This window comes from Primulina eburnea, chromosome 13 (genome assembly GCF_022965805.1).
Source record: "Primulina eburnea isolate SZY01 chromosome 13, ASM2296580v1, whole genome shotgun sequence".
Classification (NCBI taxonomy): domain Eukaryota; kingdom Viridiplantae; phylum Streptophyta; class Magnoliopsida; order Lamiales; family Gesneriaceae; genus Primulina; species Primulina eburnea.
In genome coordinates, this window is record NC_133113.1 from 19256827 (window position 1) to 19274972 (window position 18146).

Sequence of the window (18146 nt, forward strand, 5' to 3'; positions counted from 1 at the left end):
TAGTAATATCAGAGCTAGGTTTCTCAATCGTTTGATTAACTATTATTGTTTAAATCATGTTAAGTAATATTTTTTTAACCGCGCTTGAAATTCAGAAAATTGAAGCCCCTAAAAAATTGTTCCAAAACAAAAATTTCGCTACCCAGAATAGTTCCGGGTGGTGCCGCCCAGAATAGTTTTTGGCAGCGCTACCCTGTTTATATTTTAAAACAATTAGTCAGGCAAGGCAGGTCTGCGTAGCCCTACACTTGTGGTGCTATCCGAATAGTTCGGGTGTTTGTAGAAGATGCACAGACAGGGTATCTGAGATGGTCTGGGGCATCCCTGCTCCACGTGGTCTCTTTTAGGGCATCTGGGGCAATTTTATGAATTTTCAAATTTTTTTGATCAAATTGGTATTTTTTGCAAATTTAATTAAATTAACTTCTGAAAATAAATTTTAATAAAATTATGAAATTTTCTTAGAAAATGAATAATTAGAATTGATTTTAATAATTTATAGTAATAGGTTTTTTACAAGAAATTTAATTATTAATGAATTAATCTAAGTTAGATAAATGTGTTTATTTAACTTATTAATTTATTTTTAATTATGACATTTAGTGATAAAGTTCTAAGACACATGATTTGTTGATAATAGTTGATATTATGATTTTAATATAATATTTAATATTATATGAAAAAATGATGATCGAAAGTTATGACCAATTTGTTATGCGTATGTTAGGATATTTTATATATTGTGTTTTTAATTATATGATAATTATTTAAAGTGATTCGTGTTTATGGCCCATTCTCACCCCCCTTAAATTTGCATCTCAATGTGTAATGGAAATTTAATGTAAATATTAGATTTAGTGGGAACTCAAGATTTGAAGATGTTGGTATAGTTCCTCAAAAGTTTTGAAGATCGAAGACATGTAAAATAATGAAAGTGTAATGACTCAAATCCTTATTTTGAATGAAGTAATGATTAAGAGATGATTAAAAGGTTGTTAATTAAAAATTATTAAGGAATTTATAATCATGGATCAACCTGTTGAGATGCACCGAATTTAAAATGGAAAACTCAATCTAAGTCAGATTACATTATTTCAAGAAATCCAACCATACAAATAAGATTCTAACACGTGATAGATAAAATTGATTCGGATCTTTTGAACTAGTTCGGATACAGCCTATAAATGGAAGATGATTTCATTTTTTTTCCTACATCGCTTCCTTCACCTACTCTCTCTCTCTCTCGAGTTCTAGCCTTATAACTTAGGTTTTCTAGGAAGTTTTTAGGGCAATTTAGTGTCAAGAAGTTCCGGAGCTAGTGTCGTCTCGAGGAGGGGTGGTGAAGCAGGACGCAGATCGAGACATCATCAGCGGGCTGATGACGGACGCATGTATAATCCTAATGCCTTGAATAATGATTTAAGGATCATTAGAAAGAACATTAAATCATGTTAGGTAATTCAATGTTTGGCTTGATAGTGTGATTTCATTACGTTGATATTGTCTAGGTTCAGACGAGTAACCTTTTTGTCATATTTTTTAGTGAGATACGTGATGTACTAACTAAGATATCCAAGCGTAGTATATGCACTTATATGTTGCATATTTATCTATTGAATGATATTTGTTTTACTACTTTGGCATATTATGTATGACATATCATGTTGGGCCTGATATCTTTTGAGATATAACTCGTTTGTTAGGGACGATCAGCCCTGTTCTGTATTGTGGATGGTTGGGAATCGAGAGCTACAGTGTCTGACGGGATCCGCGGGCTCTGATGACCCTAAAAATTGTAGGTCCACGTCTTGATGATGAGTGTAGGAGCCAAGACATGCTTAGAGCAGATCAGAGACTTCACACTTAGGCGCCTCTAGACTAAGCATGAGATCCTTGACTTGATTCATGATATCCGAGCATATTGCATTTCGCATGCATCATATCAGTTTGTATACTCGTACATTCTCGTATTGGACGATTGTCGCTCATGCCCTTGTTTTCATATTTGGCACCCCATTCCACGAGACAGATCTTAGGTTGGACGGTTCGGAAGGCCAGGGCAGTGGCTAGAGTAGTTGGGTTTCCGGTGGTGATCAAGTGGAGGTTTTATTTGGTTTATCATATTCTCGTGTAGTATCATGTTATTTTATATGGTTATATTAACGTTTAAGGTAGATATCATTGTGCTGTTTTCGTTTGGGTTGAAAATGAAATGACCCTCGCTTTTTAACTTTAAAATTCTACTAATTTGTTTTAAAAAGAATAAAATCGAAAATCAATAAATTAAATAACTTAACATTTCCACAAATCAAATCAAAAAAATTTTAACAATTAAACTCTCAAGTGCATAACCTCCCTAAAATCATCAACTACTAAAATTAAACTTTTAACTTTAACATGATCAAAATTAACTTCAAAATAAATCATAAAATCTCTAATAAAATCATTAAAAAAAATCTTTAAATCTTTTAACTATCAAGCTAATGCGGAAATAAATGTCACTTGGGAGTGTACTGTCTGCATCGATCCACTAAAGTTTCAGCGCCTCCCTCAATATTATCAGTACCTGCAACATTCAAACCTAGTGAGTCTAATGACTCAGCACGTCGTAAACATGAGTAACAAGTAATATATATACAAGCACATGCATTGAAATCATACTTTTATTTAAAATAATTTTAAACATATATAAATCTGGTATCGTAAAATAATAAAATCGTAAAGCTTTGCATCCTTTATCATTTTGGGTGAAGTTTGATCTTCGAAAGTGACTAGCCTTTATTCTCTGGTCAACTGATCAGTCTTAGCTCATCATTGGGCATGGAGACTTGCACTAGGCACCGCCATGAAAACACGATCTTCGGGCTCCCTATAGGGTCTTTTCACGTAAACAGGCGCCTTCTGGGACCTTTTCCCTCACGATATCCCCATAAAAATTGTAAGTTCACCGTTCCTTCTTAAAACGGATTCCCCACATATCCTTCATGTCACAGTCAATTCACGTCCTTCAAAATATTTTCCTTTTCCCCTTTATAATCATAAAAATATCAAGTCTTTTCAAAAATAGCATCTTACAATAAAAATTACACACATTACCATAAATTATAAAATATCATATTTTCATCAAAATCCTCATAATATATAATTTAACATGCGTTATGCCCTTCGGGACGCTGTCAACCCTTTCTGTGCTACCCATGTTTAAAATGACCGTTTTTGCCCCTGGATGTAAAATTTCTCGAATTTGACTTTTTCTTACTTTTATTGACAGAGGCCTAACCCAAATAATTATTTAAGCCTGAATCTAATTTTTTAGAAACTGTATTTAGCTTAAATTTGAGGTTTTCGATTTAATTTCCTACTTAATTATTCGTGAAGCGATTTAATCCCGATTTAATCCTAACTCAAATATTTCAATCCAAAAATTTTAAACATGAACTTTATATTACCTAAACTACCCTTGTGATCCATGAGCCACCCCCGTGGGCCCATAAATCAGCTCGTAGCCCATTAATCTTGATTTTCAAACCATGGCTTGAACCCACCGAGCCATCTCAATTTATCGAACCATTCCCGAGCCACCTAGAGAAAAAACCTGACCAGCCCACCTAGGGACCCTACTGACCAGCCCTGACCCAATGAACCAGCCCCTAACTCACACACGAACCCTGAACATAGACCTGAGCTGTGTGTGTGTGCTTCCTAGTCTTCCTAGAATTCCTAGTCACTCTAGGACTCACAAGACTACTTATCCACTGATCCTCTCTGACCCTCACTTTCCTTGGACCATGCTCAGACCCAACCGAACCCAGATCAAGCCCCTGAACCACGTAGTGAGCTGCTGCAACAGAAAACGAGTGCCGCACGTCTCCCTTGTACGCATAAGAGTCCTACTTCGTGTGGGACTCTTTTCACCAGCCACCACCGAGCCCTAGCCTTCCTGGCCCTCTCCGGACCACCCTGAGCCACTGCCTAGACCACCTAGCCCAGCACTTAGCCCCTCGATTTGCAGTAGCCCTTCGATCGTGCCTTGTTCATGCATGGGAAGAGTCCATCCGATCATGGACTCTTCCATACTGACTAGCCACGAGTCATAGCCCTGATAGGACCCTAACAGACCCTATTACATGACCTTGGCCGAGCCCCACAGCCTCACGCACCGAGCCGCGCTCCTATGAAGCCATGCATGTAGGCTTACTTCTAGAAAACCCTAGGTGATCCTTCCTCTTGCCACCTTCGATTCCAGCATGTATATTGGCCCTTAAGGACTCTTTTCATGTCCCTAAAACCTCTCCTAATGACAGCGTGTCCTTAGGAATCATAGTGTTTATCAAACAAGCGTAAAATCGTCTTATATTTGAAAATAATCGTTCTATCATAAAAATAATCGAACACACGTATTTTTCATGCATAAACGATTAAAACAAGCATATTATGATTTGAATGATGCATCAAAAGAGTTTAGTAACATGCCTTTGAGTTTTAGAATGCTCGAATACGCGATTTTCGGCGTGGGGGTGCGAAGAAGAACGGCGGGCGACAAGACTCCTTGTTTTCTCCTCTACAATATTTTTGAAATTAGTGTGTGTTGTGTGTGCTGGTGTCGACTGAATGGAGTATAAAAATACCTAGGTTTGTAATTTTATAGATTTAATTTGAATGATAATGGGCTGGAGTTTTGGGCTTCAAGTATATGAGAAATTGGGCCTACTCAATATAGTTAAATTGAGCCCAATAACACATATTTTATTGAAAAATAAATGTTTATAAAAATTAGATTTCAATAATAATGCATTTGATATTTTAAAAGTATCTCGTTTGCCCAAAATCGGCTTCCAGGAAAAGATCGTGCTCGTCTCGTAAAATAATTTAAACTCTATCATTTTTAGAAAAATTAATCATTTTTAATCATATTAAGAAGCCTTGAAAATATTTATTGAAAAATATTTATTTTGTCTTGGTAGTCCCCATTCTCCTTTCCCTAGCCTATTATCGAATATTCGGGTCAAATCCTTCAATTTCATGAAACCATGCCATATAATCGTTTAATAATGCAATCATACTTTTAATCATATATAATATGCATCATGCAAGCATTTAAAATCAATTAAATAAAATAATTCTAATTTAATTTATTTCCATTCATATGGTTTACGTAGGTTGGATTTTTAGATGTTATAAAAAATGATTAAGTTATTTGGTTTTCGTTGTTTAGTTGTTATTAAGTTTAAATTTTTCATGCTTATTAGTCTGTTTAGTAGTGGATCGGGTAATGGCGCTACATTTAGTGGAATCGGAGCATTCAAAGATTGTGAGGCCCGGGGCCGAAGAGGGCGAGGGGTGATCGCCGGTGCCATCAGTTGCACGGACAATGAGCGGCTCCGGGCAGGCTTCTAGATGGAGGGAGCATGAATGAACCGACTCACACGGGAATGAGAGGGATTCCGAGACTGTTCAATGTAATGGATTGTACAGTTGAAGAGGGCTTAAAAGATTTGATTGGTACTACTCATATCACAAAGGTGCATATCCTTTTCGGTAGCTCATCACAAAAGAACTCCAAAGTTAAGCGTGCTTGACTTGGGGCAATTTTGGGATGGGTGACCTCCTAGGAAGTTTCCTAGGGTGCGTGTGAGTGAGGACATAAGCACGCTGGAAAGACTCGTCTTGGTAGAGTGAGGACAGTCGTCAAATCTCGGGCGTTACAAGTGGTATCAGAGCCAACCTCTCTTAGTACGGTGTGGTTCGGGGACGAACCAAGCGGAAGCTGGTGGGTATGTGAGGCCCGGGGCCGAAGAGGGCGGGGGGTGATCGCCGGTACCATCAGTTGCACGGACAATGAGCGGCTCCTGGCAGGCTTCTAGGTGGAGGGAACATGAATGAACCGACCCACACTGGGAATGAGAGGGATTTCGAGACTGTTCAATGTAATGGACTGTACAGTTGAAGAGGGCTTAAAAGATTTGATTGGTACTACTCATATACGAAGGTGCATCTTTTTTTCGGTAGCTCATCACATAAGAACTCCAAAGTGAAGCGTGCTTGACTTGGGGCAATTTTGAGATGGGTGACCTCCTAGGAAGTTTCCCAGGGTGCGTGTGAGTGAGGACATAAGCACGCTGGAAAGACTCGTCTTGGTACAGTGATGACAGTCATCGAATCTGGGGCGTTACAAGGATTTTTGGAACATTAGTAATTCTGTTTCGAGGTTTTAGAGGTTGATTTCGGTTTCCTTTCAAATGTCAGAAGGTGGAAGCAATCACGAAAGTGTTGGACATGGCCATTATGGCGACGATGAGGCTGGCCGATAACATCATCGTAGAGATCGTGACGGAAGGAGTCATCGAGATCATGATAAAAAGACACGTAGGAACCGCATCAACATTATGGATTTAATGAACCGAGTATTCCAAGATTATAGTTGTATACTCTAGTATCCTTAAAGAGCATGCACAACGTTTAAGGATTTTGTTGTTAGCCTTAAGGAATCATCAACGGTATGCTAAGTTGAACGATTACGAGTTTTGGCTTGACAGAGTTGTCTTCTTGGGACATGTTATATCCAAAGATGGGATTTCAGTGGATCCCAGCAAGATCGAATGCAGTGTTGAGTTGGGCACGACAAGAATCAGCTCAACATATAAGAATTTTTCTAGGTTTGGCAGGCTATTACCGGAAATTAATCTCAAGATTTTCTCATATTGCCAAACCATTGACACAGCTGATTCGTAAGAATGTGCTGTTAGAATGGACAAATGATTGTTAAAATAGTTTTAATGGACTGCGTCAACATTTGACCACTGCTCTAGTTTTAGCTCTGTCATTTGGATCAGGAGGGTACATTGTGTACACTGATGCATCACTTCTAGGACTTGGGTGTGTTTTAACTCAGAATAGTCATGTGATTGCATGTGCATCCAGATAGTTGAAGAAGAATGAAGAGAATTATTCTCAGTTCATGATTTGGAATTGGCACCGATTGTGTTTGATTTGAATATATGCTGACATTATCTCTACAGAAAGAGATTTGTGATTTTTACGGATCACAAGATCTTGAAGTATATCTTCACCGAAACAGAATTAAATATGAGCCAAAGAAGATAGATGGATTCAGTTAAAGGATTATGATTGCGAAATCAAGTATCATCCAGGATCGGAAAATCTTACAGCTGATGCTCTTAGTCGCAATGTGAGATTATCTGCACTTCATACAAGCTTCATCTCAAGGGTAATCCAAGATTATTGTTCTCTGAAATTTCACTTCCGGCATAAGAAAGGAATAGAAAACATTCAAGTAACGATAATTTTATCTGAACCGACGCTGTATGCCAAAATCAGATAAGCTCGGTTTTCTGACCCGAAGGTGAAAAAGTTAACAAGGTTAGCTAACGGAGACAACACATCTGGATTTGCGTTTCAAACAGATGGAACCTTGTGTCTGTCAGAGAGAATCGTAGTTCCAGAAAAATTCTAAATTAAGAGACAAGATTTTATCTCAAGCCCATAGGAGTAAGTTGAGTGTCCACCCTGGAGCATAAGGATTTGAAGATCAGGTTTTGGTGAAAAGGTATGAAGGAAAGTGTACCAGTTTGTAACCAAGTGTTTGGTTTGTCAGCAAGTGAAAGCTGAACATCGATGACCAGGAGGATTAACTCAGAATTTATCCTTGAATGGAAGTGGGATCATGTGACGATAGATTTTGTCAGCCACTTGCCGTTTTCATCTAAGAATTGTGATGCCATTTGGGTTGTTGTACACCGACTGACTAAGTCAGCACATTTCATTCCTTATATTTGAGAATATATTTTCGATCGCATGGCAAGACTATACACCCAATAGATTATTAAATATCATGATGTGCCAAAAAGTATAGGCAGTGACAGAGACCCATGCTCTATATCAAGGTTCTGGGGAAGTTTTCAAAAAACGATGGGAACGAGATTGAGCCTGATTACTGCATATCATCCAGAGATAGGTTGTCAGTCTGAGAGAACTACTCATACAATCAAGGAGATGTTACATGTTTGTACTATGTATTTTGGACTAGCGATCATCTACCGCTTGTGGAGTTTTCATGTTTGTCTCTGTTCGAAGCATTGTATGGTAGATATTGTCATACTCCATTGTTTGGGATGAAGTAGGAGAATGACAAGTGTAAGGATCTGAATTAGTTCAGCAAGAGATTGACTAAGTGGAACTGATCCAGAAGATAATTAAAACTGCACAAGATCATCAATCAAGTTATGTGAATACCAAGCGTAGACCCCTACAGTTTCAGTTAAGGGAAAAAGTTTCCTTAAAGTTTCACCATTCTGCAGAGTGATGAGATTTGGACTCAACGAAAAATTAGCCTCAAGATTCATTGGAACTTTCGAGATCTTGGAATGTGTTGGAAATTTGGCGTATCGATTGGCTTTACCATCGTATCTGTATAACATTCATATTGTCTTTCATGTATCGTTGTTATGATGACATGTAGAAGATGAATCGCACACTCTTGATCCAACAGATATTCAATTGGAAGAAGACTTGACTTATGTCAAGCATGCGCTTTTAATCCTGGGTAGGAAAGAGAAGAAGTTCGGAAAAAAGATCATTCCACTTGTTCTAGTGCGATGACAATGCTGAGGTAATGTAGAGGCGACCTGAGAATTAAAGAGTCTTATGTGCTCAGAGTATCCACATTTGTTTGAGTTGTATCTTTGTAATCAAGAGTTGTATTTTATTCAGCTGTATTGTACTTCAGTTGGACGAAATATTTGTAAGGAGGGGAAGATGTAATGACTTAAATCCTTATTTTGATTGAAGTACTAATTAAGAGATGATTAAAATGTTGTTAATTAAGCATTATTAAGGAATTGATAATTCTGGATCAATTTGTTGGGATCCACCAAATTTAAAATGGACAACTCAATCTAAGTCATATTACATTATCCCTAGAAATCCAACCTGACGAATGATATTTTGACACGTGGCAGATAATATTGATTCTGATATTATGAACTAGTGCGGATGTAGCTTATAAATTTAAACTGATTTCATTTGTTTCCTACACTGCTTCCTTCAGCTACTCTCTCTCGAGTTCTAGCTTTACACCTTAGGTTTTCTAGTTAGTTTTGGAGGGCATTTTAGTGTCGGGAAGTTTCAGAGCTAATGTCGTCTCGATGAGGAGTCGGTGAACTGGGACACAGATCGGGATATCATCAGTGGGATGACGACGGACGCAGGTATAATCCTAAAGCCTTAAATAATTATTTAAGGATCATTAGGAAGAACTTTGAAACATGTTTGCTAATTCAGGATCTGGCTTGATAATGATTTCATTTGTGGATATTGTTTAGGTTTAGACGAGTAAGCTTTCTGTCAGATTGTTTTAGTGAGGTGCCTGATGTAGTGACTGAGATATTCAAGGGTAATATACACACTTATATGATGCATATTTATCTGTTGCATGATATATGTTTTTATTGCTTTGTAATATTATGTATGACATATCATGTTGTGTCTGATACCTTTTGATATACCTCATTTGTTAAGGTCGTACATCCATATTCTGTATTGTGGATGGTTGGGCATCGAGAGCTACAGTGTCCGACGAGACCCATAGATTCTGATAACCCTGGACATTGTTGGTCCACTTCTTGATTATGAGTGTTGGAGTCAAAACATGCCTAGGGCAAATCAGACACTACACACTCAGGCGGCTCTAGGTTGAGCATGATATTCTGACTTGATCTTTGATATCTGAGCATATTGCATTTTGCATGCATCATATCTGTTTTTATACTCGTACATTATCGTATTAGGCGATTGTTACTCACGTACTTGTTTTCATCTTGGGAACCCCATTTCACCGGAAAGGTCTTAGGTTGGACAATTCGGACGGCCAGAGTAGTGGCTATCAGTTGGGTTTTCGATGGTGATCCAGTGGAGGTTTTATTTGGTTTATCATATTCTCGTGCAGTATTATGTTTTTCGATATGATTGTATTAACGTAAGACAATGATTATTGTTCTGTTTTCATTTGGGTTGTAAGATGATTAAGTTATTTGGTTTCCTGCTATTTAATTGTTGTTATTAAGTTTAAATTTTGCATGCTCATAATTAGTTTGTTTAGAAGTGGCTCGAGTAAGGGCGCTACAGAAAGCTAATATAATATTGCATCTGCATCCCTGCATTTATTTAGGTTTTGGACTTAGATCCATATTTGGCTCATATAGGTTAATTAACTACCGGATATCGATCATCTTTTATTATTTATATCGCATATGGTATATTATATATGATCAGTATGTGTTATTATTAATATAATAACAAGAGTTGAATGAATCCGATAAACATACAAACAAATATGACGCGAGATTTTAGAATTATGAGATAAATTTTGAAAAATAAAATCCCTTATTTTGGATTAGATCCAAAATTTAAATCGAGCTTTAAGAAAGATATTTTCCTAATGAACATACGATGACATTATTATTACTCAAAAAATATCACATCATTATCGAATTCATTTGTACTCTCGATATACTAATAGTTGCATATTCGATCTAGATATATGAGTTGAAGGGACTATACTGTACATTAACCATAAATTAAGGTTCTTGCAGGCAGAATTAATGATGTCTAGGAGATCATGGGACGATGATATTAGAGACTTTACCATGATCTGATGGGTGCAATCAGAAGAGCTCTGACGTCCTTGATCAAGGGTTGAAGAAAAATAATGAGGCTATTTAGTGTAAGCCCTAATAAGAATAAATATTATTATAAATCACATAAAATTGTGAACCCAGAGTTAGTTGTATCCTTAAACTATAAAAGGTCACACAAGTATTGGTGTCACGCCCCGAGCCCGGGACTGCGCCTGCGTGACTGCACAATAGGCCTCTATAGCAACTAATTTGTATTCGTCCTCGCTTTACGAAAATGATTAACCCAAGTTGCTATAGAAGTCCATTTTAAGCCATTATAAACTCATTTTTAAATCTTTGATTTTTAGATGTGGGACAAATGTATCACAATCACCCCTCCTTCAGAACACGACGTCCTCGTCGTGGCCTGACCCTTCGGTCCACCAGCACCGAGAATCTAGAGGTGACTCCTACAGGTTCACGAGGTGGCTCCCGTCATGTAGCACTTTGTCCCGCAGGTTCAAGAGGTGGCTCCCATGCACGTAGTACTTTTGCCCCGCATAGCACTTATTTCCCGGTGTTCTATGCCGGTGACCAGCTCTGATACCATTCTGTCACGCCTCGAGCCCGGACCCGCGACTGCGTGACTGCACAATGAGCCCCTATAGCAACTACTTTGTATTCGTCCTCGCTTTAAGAAAATGATTAACCCAAGTTGCTATAGAATGTCCATTGTAAGCCATTATAAACTTATTTTTAAATCTTTGATTTTTATATGTGGGACAAGGGTATCACAATATGTCCTTTTTTTGTAATGTACATGGGCTATCCCGATTGGGCTTAAGTCCCCTCATGGTTATCCCATTACCCATTACTCATAGAACTTCTCCAGCCCAGGCAATGGAGATTTTTACCTCTCCTAGGATTAGAACCCAAGACCTCCTGGACTTATATAGATCTTGACAGCAATCCTGGTACCAGTTGATCTAGTAGCTCAACTGGTAGCAGGATTGCTACCAAGATCTATATAAGTCCTAGAAGGTCTTGGTATCTAATCACGGGGAGGTAAAAACTCCATTTCCTGGGCTGGAGAAGTTCTATGAGTAATGGGTAATGGGATAATCGTGAGGGGACTTAAGCCCAATCGGGATAGCTCATGTGCATTACAATTGGATTTTGCATTCTCGTTGCGATATTCAAGTTCAAGGAGTTGAATTTGAAGATTAAATTTGACAGAGATAAAAAAAATTACTTATAAAGGAGTTTATGAGTTGATTCTATGTAATGTAAGTTGTGGAATGACTAATTAAGTAAAGATATTGGAATTGTATGTTTTAGTAAAAGAGTTCGCAAAATTGGCAGCTATAAAAAATGGATCAGTAGAAAATTGTCATTCGAAATTTTCAATTTTTGTCATATGAATGAGATTTGTGCCCGATACATCAACACTTTCTGATCGTCGTTCGGAGTTATAATGAGCTCACAATTATTTATTTAATTAATAAAATATACTAATTAAATAATGAAATAGTAGTCGTAACTACTAAGTGCAAAATTCTCATTAAATATTTTAGAAGAATCTAGAATAGATTAATTAATTAATTTACTAATTAAATAAAATTTACTTAATTTAAAGCTTAAATATGCATGTATATGTATATATGTACCTATATACTATTGTATTATCAAAAGTTGATAATAATTTAATTACGCATTATATTTTTAAGAGTAGAAAATAAATACATGAGAGTTTTTGAATTGTGAAAAATAGTATCCTGAAAAATTGATACTCCTGACTAGATCGGGAAAAGACTTTTAATATATGTGTATTCAATAGTTGAATAACATAAATAACTTTTACACAAAAATTTTATCCACAAAATTCTCTCTCCCCTCCCCACCTCACATAAGATTTTGGCCACCACTCACCTATATTTGGAGGAAAATTTCCGGCCACTATCGTTCCACTGTGTCGCTGCCTGGCACCTTCGGATTTCTGAAATTCCAGCTATCCAATTTCGACGTAAATTTCGTTTAGATCTTTAGTGAGATCTATACGAAGAACATAGTTTCTGATCGTGGATATAATTAGAATACTGAAAAAAATTCATAAGATTTACAAGAAGAGGTATTTCCGCCTAAACACTAGGATAGTTAGAGCAAGTGTATTTAAACACAAATGTAAATCAAATCTAAACACTCTATGAATGCTTTAAATCATACGACACTCAAGTAACGTTTTGAAAATCAAAACAAAAATTTTAAATTTCTGCTGGTGCGAGAAAACAGTTCCACCATAAATAGTATACACCAAGAATTGGTGTCTTTACGTTTGACCAATTTGTCATATAATCGAAGTCGAGTCATGTAACTTAATCGACCATGTGGATCGATGTCGATGCAAGAGTGTTTTGTTCTTACATGAGAACTTAACCATATGACTTGAATTGCATTAAATAATGGGATTGGATGTTGATTGCTTCAGCCTAAAATGGATGAAGTTTTTATAAACACGCTTAAATGTCTTATTTTTATTTGCCCTTTTTGGTTTTTATTGATGATTGATATAATTCCATGACCTTAACTTTAGTGATGAAAAAATCGAAATCCTAAGGAAGATGTTACAGTTTTATTGATATAATATGGAATTAAGAGGTATGAAAACACGTACATAAATAAAAAAAAAATGAATATTTCATCTTATTGTTATCTTGAAAAATGGCTACTTTATAATTGAATGATTGATCAAGAATCAAGATACTTTTAATATGTACACAGGGCAATGAAAGAAAATGGGCCCAAGAGAGATGGCGGGCCACGTTTTGGACTTGTGGCACGGGCAAAGAATATGATTGATTTAGGGCAACTTGTGTTTAAATCCTCAAATTCAAATATGAATAAATGTTCAGTCTCTATCAGGTAAAAAAAAAAAAATTTTCAAGTGTTTCATTCATACACACAAATTTATGCACTTTCTAGGTCCTAAAACTTTACATAGATGAAAATTGTACAACACTAAAAATATGGTACTGATATATAATATTTCAGTATCAACTGTTTTAGATTTGATACAAAAATAATATTTTATGTATAATATTAGAACAACTATATTAATATAAATACTTGTTATATTTGTTTGACTATTCAAATATCATATATTAATATTATATATGAAAGAGTTGACAATCAAATATCATATATCTATACTATATTTTAAATATTTTGTACATATGTTTATCCGAGAATACACATGATTCATTAATACCAATGCTTGATTTTTGGATACCCAAAAATTGTTTATTAATATTAGAATATTTTTACAAAAATAAGGATACCCAAAAATTGTTTATTAATATTAGAATATTTTTACAAAAATTTATTATTATTATTATTATTATTATTATTGTTATTGTTATCTTTTAACGTCAAATCAAATTATGACCTTATGACCTCAGCATCAGCTTCAATATCAGCATCTCCTGACTTCCCACTTTCCTCTTAGCCCCACGCTTTTTTTCCTTTTCTATGGTTTTATAATTTCCTAATTTATGGTATATGCAAAAATTTATGTGATACGATCTCATGGGTCGTATTCGTGAGACGTATCTATTATTTGAGTTATCCATGAAAAAATATTACTTTTTATGCTAAGAGTATTACTTTTTATTGTGCATATGGGTATGGTTGACCCGTCTCACAGATTAAGATCCGTGAGACGGTCTCACATGAGATCCACTCTTCTGGTATAATAAAGCTCTCTACACGCTACGTATATGCACACAACAAATACGGTAACAATGATATTATTGTTAGAATAAGTGAACTTGTGATTTGAGTTTTATTTATTTTAATATAAAATTATATTTATTTTGATAGTATTTTATGATTTTATCAAATTATGACAATTAGTTTATCTTTATACTCATTCAAATTGCATAGATAAAGTTCTTGAATATACTGTAGGTACCATGATATCTATCTCTCAACGTAAGATCAAGAAACTCATTAGGAATAGTATCGTATATTCTAAACAGGTTCCTAGTCCATTCATTCGCCTAAAATAAAGAGAAAGATCGCTCGAATTTAAGACTAACATATATGATGTAAATGTCATTTTCATTGGTAAGGGTACGAAGATTTCCATTATACAAAGTGCTGATCATTTGATGATGCACCGAACAACTCTCCCTCGAAGTTTCCTACTGGTTATCACTTATTGAGTGAAATAGTCTGCGGTTATTGTTGTACGCTATTAGTCCTTTGACCAGAGACAACGTAGATGCTCTACGTACCAACATGCACTTAATTGATCCATTTACTAACTCCATTAAGGGTCGTCTGGTGACAAGGATGTATGTAGTTTTGAAATACATAGAAGCAAATTCATTGTAGTCGAGGATTTGTCGTTCACCTACATGTGAAGATATCTTGTGTGATATGATGGATTAATAGTACAATAAATCTATGGCCAAAGAAAGACATGTCAGTTTCACATAACATGTCAATTTTATTACTCAAAGCTATATCACATCGTTATCGAATTCATTTACGATTCTCGATATATCAATGGTCGTAGATTCGATCGAGATATATGAGTTGAATGGACCATATTGTACGCTAACCATAATTTAAGGTTCTTAAATGCACTATCACTAATATCTAGGGTGAAACCTCCACTACTCGTTTTTCTTTAAAATGTACTAGAATTTTTTTTTCTAACTTCTTCCATTCGGCTGAAATACTTCTAACATCCTCTCAAAAACCTCTCAAATCATCATAAATTATAAAATCTTAAAAGTAACTCCAACCATTTAGCACAAGTCAGAAACATAAGCCATAAACGTAAATCATAATCATAAGTTAATTGTGGAAAACTAGCACTGGACCTCGGGTTGTGTGCACCTTCTGTCTAGCAAGATCAACCATCAAGTCCCCCATTAACATCAACATCATGCTCACCTGCATCGATCACACCTAGTGAGTTTATTGACTCAGCAAACCTTAACAATGATAACAAGTAGTACATATACATTTACATGCAACAGTGAAAATACTTTTACTTAGAATAGTTTTTCATGAACATACATAAACATAAACATTTTTCCTTTTATCATAAATAATATCTTTTTCATCATATACATATACTGTTTCCATTTTATTGAATTTGGATCGTTAATTGTTACTTTCGTATCAACTGAAGGTCGATGGATTCATCTACGTATAACCATAGTACTGGGCGACGAGGATATCAACGGACACTCTCACCCATCAACTGAGCCTTGGCCATATATATCATCATATCATGTCGATGGAAATACGATCGTCAGGCTCCTTATGGGGCCTTCTCCCGTAAACGAGCTCCCTCTGGGTTTTTTCTCTCACGATATCTCCAATCATATCATCGTATTAGTCAGAATCACTTCATCTCCTTCAAATTTTTATATTTTCATCACTTGTAAAATCATGTACATATAAATCATTTTTCTTTTAAACAAAACATGCAACATATCTTTTAGCATTAACGTTTCATCATAATATTTCATAAACATTTAAAATAAACATATTAAAATTTAATATATCATTCAGGGCACTGCCAGGATGTGTAACATTTTTCAGGTGTAAAATGACCTTTTACCCCTAGACGTATAATTTCTCATTATTATTCTTAGACCTCGAAACGACATCCCAAATCATTCCAAACTTAACCTATTACCTTAGAACACACCCATAATTATTTCTTAGACTTAAACTTATGCCCCTTAACTAATTTCCTAAATCGTTTTTAAAGCTTAGACGTACATCCCGGTTTTGACTTGTATTGACTTGAAACTAACCAAACTGTTCTAAACTTGAACCAAAGCTTCCTAACACACAACTAAACCTTTTTCAACCCAAATTGAGATGATTAAGACCCTAGAAGACACCTATTCGACTACTGAATTTTCTGCATGCATGGTTCGAACCCTAGCCCATGTTATCCTCCAACTTTAGACCCTAGCCCTTATTCCCACGACCAGACCCTAGGCCACCCTCTCATACCTTAACCGAATAGTAGGCAACCTTATGGACTGAACTTAACCAGCTTGGAAGCCGCAGCCCCAACAGCGTACCCTTCCAAGCTTGCGCGGCCTCATCATCGTGCGATCACCCTAGCCTCCACAGCTAGCATCGTGCAGCATATCTAGGATCATGGCTCAGCCCATTTGAGGCCCCTGGACGAGCCCTAACCGAAAATAGCAGCCGCTTGCACCTAGGAAGAAGAAACCGAAAACCTAGCTTCCCTCGAACTCCAAAATGTACAGCCCTCTCCTAGCTTGTGTCCAGCCCTTGCACAACCCATATAGGACCATCCTCCCGCTCCTTTTGGTCTCCTAGACACACCCTAATGATAACTAGTAACCTTGGCCCTCGAAGAGTCTTAGTCGAAGACCCTTTAGCCACTATGAATCTTATTTTCGTGCAAGCTAGATACCCTCCATGTCCAGCCCTTGTGCAACCATATCTAGCCTCATAAACCCTTTGAAATTTATCCCTTTTTATTGTCCTAGCATGACAGCCCCTTTATGCACCATTAACAAGAGTTTTGGATAATTAAAACATGAGTTTTTGGCCATGGAATGTCAAAAAACAAAAATAAAACTTTTGCAACATATTTTCGTGCAAGGTTAATCAAATATACATAATATGGTGTAAAAGATGTTTGAAGGGAGATTAATGTGTTCTTTTGCATATATTACGTACGAAAAATGGTTTGCGATGCAAAGAACGTCAGCGAGGAGACGAGGGATCAACTTTGCTGATTTTTCCTTCAACTTTCATGGCTTTCCTTCAAGAATTCCGTGTGGTGTGTGCTGATGATGGAGAAGAGGAGTCCTACTACAATTCCATGGGGTGGCGTGTGAGTTTTGTGGAGGTTGGGGTAGGGTTTCGGGCCTTTATTTTAATTAAACCATATGTGCAAGCTTAGGCTCATTAATCATAGTATAATAAGCCCATTAAGCCCATTAGTAAATATTAAAATATTTTGTTTAGAAAAGTTCGTGAAAATATTAGCCGAATTCTCGAAAAGTTCATGTTCTAGTCGAAAATTGAACAATGGTTGATAATACAACTGGACAAATAAAAACACCTCAAAAGTTGTCATTTTTGAAAAATATCATTTAAAATATACTATAATTTAAATAATTAAAAATAATTATTTAATAAAAATATTTTCCCTCATATGGATCCCATGTCTCCGTTCCTCGATCGCGTCTTGAATAACCTTTAAAACACAGTTTTATGCATTTTAATTGAAAATCATATTTTAAACATGTAAACATGCATACCATATTTAATTAATGCAATTAAAACAAATTATGCACGTGGTTCACGTGGACCTTGAAATTTTCGAGACGTTACATAGGGGATAATGAATCGGTACTACTAGAAGCTATTACCATGATTTGATGGGTACAATCTGACTTGAGTTCTGACTTTCTTCATAAAGGGGTTGATGAAAAGAATGAGGTT